The sequence below is a fragment of the Pituophis catenifer genome, unplaced genomic scaffold (assembly GCF_029215685.1).
Source record: "Pituophis catenifer annectens isolate HBS135680 unplaced genomic scaffold, rPitCat1.0.hap2 SCAF_1, whole genome shotgun sequence".
Lineage (NCBI taxonomy): Eukaryota > Metazoa > Chordata > Lepidosauria > Squamata > Colubridae > Pituophis > Pituophis catenifer.
In genome coordinates, this window is record NW_027256881.1 from 21,309,385 (window position 1) to 21,317,561 (window position 8,177).

The 8,177-nt window shown below is 45.1% G+C and overlaps 1 protein-coding gene across 1 annotated transcript in view; it reads right to left on the reverse strand.

The window, feature by feature from the left end:
• SLC13A5 (solute carrier family 13 member 5) overlaps nucleotides 1-647 on the reverse strand; it is a 35,046-nt gene extending 34,399 nt beyond the window's left edge. The window contains exon 1 of the mRNA XM_070932135.1: nucleotides 620-647. The gene's annotated coding sequence lies outside the window, so the exon portion shown is untranslated. The remainder of the gene's footprint in view (nucleotides 1-619) is intronic.
• Nucleotides 648-8,177: the final 7,530 nt, after the last annotated feature.

The following is an 8,177-nucleotide window of genomic DNA, read 5'->3' on the forward strand; positions in this document are numbered from 1 at the left end:
ATTATCAGGGGATGTCTTATTTTGGGGTGGGGAAAAACAGGGTATCTCCCCCCCCTTTTCGCCACAGAACTAGGCATTTGAAGGTAGACTGGATTTGTCCATGGAGGCTCTCTCTAGCTATCACAATTTTAAGAGGCCGCTCCGCAGAATAGGGAGTTTCCTCCAATCCCGGCTGCCGTAACAACTTTACACAAACTTTCTTTCTTTCTTTCTTTTTTTTTTCCTCCAGGAGGAGGGGAAGGAAGCGCCTGCGCTATTTCTCCCGCAAACCGTCGGCAAAACGGTTAGAGGGAGAGAGGTTCGCTTTCTTCTGTTTCTTCCGAGAGATCGTGGCTCTCCCTCGCTCGCTTCCGAGCTATCATGCCGGTCCGCCAAGCAGCCAACGGCCATTCGGTTTAAAGGGGGGGGGGGAGCCCTTCGTTTGCGGGCGGCATCCGATCCCGCTGCTAAGCCTGGGATCGTCGGGTGGGTCGAAGGACCGTCCGAGGGAGACCCGCGACAAGCAGCCTGGGGATTTTCCCGGGAGGGTGCAGAGCGTCTCCGGCGCGGGGCACCGGCACCCCCGAATGCCGATCCTCCCTCCGGCCACCAAAGACCGATCGTGCCGCCGGGGACCTACCGGGGTGGCGATGAGAAGCGGCAGCGGCAGCAGGACGAGCGGCGTGCCGAAGAGCGCGACGAAGGCCTTGTAGCGCAGCAAGGAGCGCAGGAACGGCGGCAGCGCAGGAGCCATGGCCGGGAGAAGCGGGGAGCAGCAGCTTAGACGGGACGGGCGTGAGAGCGTCCCGGCTGCGGAGCGGGCCTTTTAAACGGCGCTCCTCCTGGGCGCCGGCCCCGGTCCCTCCCTCGGCCCGGCCCCCGCTGACTCTCTCCCGGGAGGCTGCGCTTCCCACCTCCGCGGGGTGTCTCTGCCGGGGACCCTTCTCTTCTTCCCTGGGCAGGCCGCCCTCGCAGCGCCTGAAAGGCTCCCCTTCGAAGCAGCCACCCGCGGCTCTCGATCCGGCCTCCTTGCCGCTTTGCCCGAATCTTTCCAGGCCGACGGCTGGAAAGTTCCACATGTTCCTCGCCGGTCCTGGAGAGATGGAATTTCCCCAGCCAGGCGGCCCTGCCCGTCGCCGCTACAAACGGCCTTCGAAGGATGTCGAACAGCTGGAGAAGTTCGAGCGAGACGCACCGGCTACTCCCGGCGGGGGGGGGGGGGATGGCGCACGTGCCACCAGGAGCCGCAACTACAGGACCGGCATCCATTGGATGTCTCCCCAGCTACTCACCGAAGGGTTCCCAAAGGGACCAACGGGGGGGGGGCTGGTGCAGGGGTGAAATCCAGCAGGTTCTCAACAGGTTCTGGCGAACCGGTAGTGGAAATTTTGAGTAGTTCGGAGAACCGGCAACTACCACCTCTGGCTGGCCCCTGGAGTAGGATGGGAATGGAGATTTTGCAATATCCTTCCCCTGCAATGCCCACCAAGCCACCCCCACAGAACCGGTAGGGAAAAAATTTTGGATTTCGCCCCTGGGCTGGTGCCTCTCAATCTTGCACAGGTGATCCATCGACTTTACAACAGTTCATTTAGTGACTGTCCAAAGTTACGACGACACTGAGAAAAAAAGTGACTTGTGTTATGACTGTTTTTCACGCTTATGACTGTTACAGCATCCCCAGGGTCACGTGATTTTATATTCGGGATGCTTGACAGCTGACTCACGTTTAGGATGGTCCCAGAGTGTCCCAAAGTCATGTTTGGGACCTTCTGGCAATGGGGAAAGCAGATTCACTTAACCACCGTCCCACTAATTTAAGAACTGCAGTGGTTCGCTTAACAAATGTGGTGAGGAAAGTCGTAAAATGGGGCAAAGCTCACTTATCGAATTTCTCACTGAGCTACGTAAATTTTGGGCTCAATTGTGGTCGTAAACTGAGGACTTCCTGTGTTCATCCCTCCCGCTCAGAAATTTTCAGCAAGCAAATGGGGCATGTGTCTGCCGCCTCTCCCCACATTTTGAACTGGTCCCTGTGGAGTACAGCTCTTCCCTGGGGGGGTCTATGCTTTCCTGCTCCCTGTTTCTTTTCTTTCGCTTCTTAGGTTTCTCTCCTCTGTTCCTTCTACCACCTTTCTCTCCCTCTTTGGTAGAATGTGAATTCAAGGCCAAACTAATTTTTTTTCAAAAGGTTTTTATTTGTACATCAACCAAAATCCCACTATGAAGGATATGGGTGGTTTCTAAATTTGATGAATAAATAATTTAAAAAAATGTAAAGATGGAAAGAAATTATGAATTGAGATTGTTAGATCAGCGCCCAGTAATCTACATTTTGCATGGCCATTGCCTCTACAACAAAGCCATATACCTGGATTTCTGTCTCTGGAGCCAATGAAATTGATGAAGCCCACTTTCCCTCACATCCTGGATATAAACTATTTCAACTCCTACCCTCAAAACGACACTATAGAGCACTGCACACCAGAACAACTAGTCACAAGGACAGGTTTTCCCCAAACTCTGCTAAACAAATAATTCGCTCAATGCTGTCAAACTATTTACTAAATCTGCATTACTATTAATCTTCTCATCGTTCCTATCACCCATCTCCACCCACTTATGACTGTATGACTGTAACTTTGTTGCTGGTATCCTTACGATTTATATTGATATTGTTTCCTGATTGCTTACTTGTACCCTATGACTATCATTAAGTGTTGTACCTTATGATTCTTGATGAATGTATCTTTTCCTTTATGTACATTGAGAGCGTATGCACCAAGACAAATTCCTTGTGTGTCCAATCACACTTGGTCAATAAAAAATTCTATTCTATTCTATTCTATTCTATTCTATTCTATTCTATTCTATTCTATTCTATTCTATTCTATTCTATTCTATTCTATTCTATTCTACCAGTTAAGAGCCTCCAGAATCCATAAGCTTCAGAGGCTTGGAGTTGACTCATTATAATCATTCTTTAAAAAAAAAAAAAAAAAAAGTACCAAATATATCTGTTTCACTGCATATACAGAGATCGGTTCTTATACTGCTTATAATTTTTCTATTGCTACACAAAAGCAAGAAGAGTTGTCTTTTAATTAGTACAAAACAATGATTACTAGCTAGGGTTGATTTATTTATTTGTTGCATTTACTCACCACCTTTCTTCTAGGAGTTCAAAGTGGTACACACAACAAAGTTTCTTGCCACTTTTCCTGCAACAACAACTTTGTAGGTTGGGCTGAAAGAACATGATTGGCTCATAGTTACCCAGGGCTCCTGAATGTGTGGATTTGAACTCGAGCCTTTATAGTCTCAGGGTAGAACTTTAACCAGGACATTACACTGGCAATCTTTTTTTCAGGGGTCATTTCCAGGTATAAGCAAAAGGTGAGTTCAGAGCGGAAAAAGACCTATCTGAGTCACAAGGAAAACTTCTCACCTGGGCTGTAGAAAACCCATAACCTGCTAGATAGCAGCAAAGTGAATAACAGAGATACAGAATAACAGAGTTGGAAGGGACTTTGGAGGTCTTCTAGTCCAGCCCCCTGCTCAGGTAGGAAACCCTGTATCATTTCAGACAAATAGTTGTCCAATCTCTTTTTTAAAATTTCCAGTGTTGAAGAATTCACAACTTCTGGAGGCAAGTTGTTCCACTGATTACTTGTTCTGTCAGGAAATTTCTTCTTAGTTCTAGGCTGCTTCTCTCCTTGATTAGTTTCCATCCATTGCTTCTTGTCCTGCCCTCAGGTGCTTTGGAGAATATCTTGACTTCTTCTTCTTTGTGGCAGCCCCTTAGATATTGGAACATTGCTAAGTGTCATATTCCCTCATATTCTTCCCTTAGTCAATTCTTCCTTTCTTCTCTGCAGATGTCTGCTATGACTTTTTTGGGGTCCCTGGCTTGGCTACAAATATTTGTCTGAAACATTTGGACAACCACTAAACATGGAAGCAAAAGACTACAGTAAACTGCCATCTGGTCGTAAAGATGTTTGCAGCCTAGAGATGGTGGCCCTATTTTGCTCCATAAGAGCTATTGAAGACATTGGGAAGAGTTAGGATCTCTCTACACCATTTCCTGCAGCTTTTGTTGATGGGATTGGAAGGGAAAATCTTAGATTCTTTCAAAATCACTTGACCATATTTTATAGGCTGACTTGTAAAGAATCATAGACGAACACTTTTTCATTTAGCTGATTTATTAAAGCTTTCAAATCTCTGAAAAAAGATGGCATGTAGGTGCAAATAATGACAATAGGTTGATGGAGAAGGGAAAAATTATAGTACTAATGGTATTGTGCATATATTTAATTTATTGCTTGTAATATGCTTCTATATGTGTATTAACCTTTACACCATATTCCAAATACTTCGTTTTTTTAACAACTCTATACAGCATGCAACAACAACAATGACAACGAACAACAGCGTTCCGTGCACCTTTGGCATTTAGTCATGCCAGCCACATGACCACAGAGGCGTCTTCGGACAGCGCTGGCTCTTTGGCTTTGAAACGGAGATGAGCACCGCCCCCTAGAGTCGGGAACGACTAGCACATATGTGCAAGGGGACCCTTTACAGCATGCAATAGTACATATTGCATACTTATACAATAAACTATCCATTTAAGCAAAAAGAAAATGGGGAAAACAAGATTCGTCTAACTTTTCTCTCGCTTACAGTTTCTTCTTCCTTTTCAGCATACCCTGAAAAAGATTTGTGTGATGGGTATGTCTGTTCAGAAACCAAATCAACAAAGACTAATAATGCTTTCAGCATTTTGTTGCAATACACCTTTCAAACTTTCAATATTCTTTATAGAATAGGAGGAAGAAAATAATTGATGTACTATAAGAACGGGGAATCCCCTCTGAGCCCCAGGAAATATGGAAAAAATAATAATGATCTGGTTTGATGTAAGGCAGCTTTAAGTAAATTATGATATATATTTTTTGGCAGGGGTTGCAGGTAATTAGGAAAACACCTGCGTAGCAGTCAGAAAACCCAGGTGTAATCAATCCCAGTTGAAGAAAAAAGCTGGTGCTACGCAACGTTGGAAATACTGAATTTGATGCCAGAAGAATCTGATTTCTTGTAAGGCAACATCCAGGGTTTTATGAAACAGCATGTTACTCCCACACTTGAAGTGAAGTGTTTGAGAAAATGAAATACACGAACCCTTCTGAATCATGCACAAAAGCTCCCATCTAGTAGGAGGAGATACATCAGAAATGTATTTCCCTCACACACGCTACTCAGGGACTGTCGAACTAGAACAGGGGTCTCCAAACTTGGCAACTTTAAGACTTGTGGACTTCAACTCTGGCTGAGGAATTCTGGGAGTTGAAGTCCACAAGTCTTAAAGTTGCCAAGTTTGGAGACCCCTGAGCTAGAGAGTTGAGAGGTCTGGCTGTCCTTGCTCAAAGACCAAGAGGTGAGAAGGCTATCAATAACTCTGGGTGGCTCACTCTCAGGGCACAGGCCCTCTTCCTAGGAATCCCATTTGTGTACATGTATGCCCTCAGTGTGGGAGTTATCAAAGATACGGGCATCAATGAGTTACCAGAAAAACTGGCTTCTCCACATAGCTGGAGGGAGGCTGGTAAATAAGTTGTGTCAAGTAGTGTCCTTAATCCACTTCTGATCTCTGCTGGGAAGTTGCCTAGACTGTGTCTTAGTTTTCACCTGAACCTGAACTCCTGCCTCCCCACACCCAGGAGGTCAGGCCTGTATAGAAATAATAATAATAATTTTCTTTCTGTCCTGCTCTGAGGTAAGGAGCCCCCTGCTTCCTTTCATCAATTTCATCACCCACCCTCTCTATATATTTATAGGGAGGGTTTATTTATTTATTTGATTCTTATAGCCGCCTATCTCAGTCATTGACTCTGAGTGGCTTACCATTCAAAAAACATACTGCAATTAAAGCAATAAAACCATTTTAAAATAATAAAACGATTGATCTCTTCCATAAAAGCCTTTCTCAAATTAGGGCTCTTCAAAAGTATTGTGACTGCAATTTGAGGGTGGCTGGGTCTGTGCCAGTGGTGAAATTCAATTTTTTTTACTACTAGTTTTGTGGGCGTGGCTTGGTGGGCGTGGTAGGGGAAGGATACTGCAAAATCCCCATTCCCTCCCCACTCCTGGGGGAAGGATATTGCAAAATCTCCATTCCCACCAGTGGTGAGTTGCCCCTGGTTCACACCAGTTCTATAGAACCAGTAGTAAAACCGGCGGGAGGCTCCGCCCACCGACCCCAACATCAAAACGCTTCTGCGCATGCATAGAAGCTTCTGTGTGTGCAAAGCGAGTGCACGCGCACCGCCCCGCTGCAAACTGGTAGTAAAGGTAAGTAGAACCCACCCCTGATTCCCACCCCACTCTGGGGCCAACCAAAGGTGGTATTTGCCGGTTCTCCGAACTACTCAAAATTTCCGCTACCTGTTCTCCAGAACCTGTCAGAACCTGCTGAAGTTCAGCCCTGGTCTATGCAAAGAACGCCCCATCTCTTTTTGTCATGCATTGTGACATATATATATATAAAAGCCTCTGATGATTGTTTGGCTCAGCTGGGCATGGTGGGGGAGGGGGCGCAGGGATTTTTGCTACCGGTTCTCCGAACCACCCGCTGCCATCACTACTGGATCGGGCGATCTGGTCTGAACCGGAAGCATTTCACCTCTGGTTTGTGTGTGTTTGCACATTACTACTATTTCTCTTAAATCTCCTCTCACAAATGTATTTCCTTCCCTTGGTTTTGTGATGGGTCTTTCAAACCACCATCCCATCTATGATCTGCAAAGTACAAGGTGCTTCCCATCGCAGGACTTTCAATTTTGGGATGCTGGCTGCACATAATCAATTAATCAGTCAAATACAGGTAGTCCTCGACTTACGACCACAACGGAGCCCAGAATTTATGTGGTTAAGTTAAGTGAGGGAGTTTTGCCCCATTCTATGACTTTTCTTGCCACCTTTGCTAAGTGAATCACTGAAGTTGTTAAATGAGTAACACGGTTGTTAAGCGAATCTGGCTTTCCCATTGACTTCGTTTGTCAGAAGGTCACAAAAGGTGATCACATGACCCCAGGACACTGCAACCGTCATAAATATGAACCAGTTTTTAAGCATTCAAATGCAAATCACATGACCATGGAGATGCTGCCATGGGCATAAGTGAAAAATGGTCATCAGTCACTTTTTTCACTGTCGTAACTTTGAATGGTCACTAAATGAACTGTTGTAAGTCGAGGACTACCTGTACTGGAAGGGGTGAAAAGCATCCTTTCCTTTTATCCATTCGTTCTCAAAAGTTAGAGTTGGGAAAAGTGGAAGTACAAGTAGTCCTCAGCTTACAACCATTTGTTTAATGACTTTGAAGTTACAATGACACTAAAAAAATGACTTACAACTGGTCCTCGTGCTTCTGACCATTCTAGCATCCCCAAAGTCAGGTGATCAAAATTCAGGGGTTTGGAAATTGGCTTGTATTGAGGATAGCTAGGATCTTGGGATCTTGGGATCAGTTGATCACCATTTGCGTCCTTCCCAGCTGGTTTGCAACAAGCAAAGTCAATGGGGGAAGCCACATGTGATTCACTTAACAACTGTGGCAAATAAAGTTGTATAATGGAGTGCAATTTACTTAACAATGGAAAAATCTGCTCCAATTTTTGTCATAAATTGAGGACTACATGCATGGTAAAGAGGAGAACAACTAGCAAAAGTTGGGTGGTCAGTTACAGAAGCAATGGGGTAAGGAAACTGGCAAGTCAAGTCATGGTCACATGATCTCTTGCTTAACAACCACAGTAATTCACTTAATGACCCCAGGGGAAAAAAAGGTCGCAATCACATGACACTTCACTTAATGACTGCACCTCTTAACAATTTTCCAATCCCAATTTTGGTCATAAGTCAAGGACTACCTATAATAAAGTTTCTTCTGAATGAATTGTGACAGGGTCAGACAACATTTAAAGAGCTTATTTCCAAAGTATCCCTTTTTAAAATATAAATGTTGAACTGCAATCTCAGATATGAATGAGCCACTGTGGTAAATTTTGGCCCCCTGTGTTGAATCTGATATGGCAGAGGAAACAAGAACTACCACTCAAAACAAATGGCCCCCTTGAGGCCTCCCTCAGCTCACAGTGCCAAACACACCTATTTTGTATTGTTCCGTTACG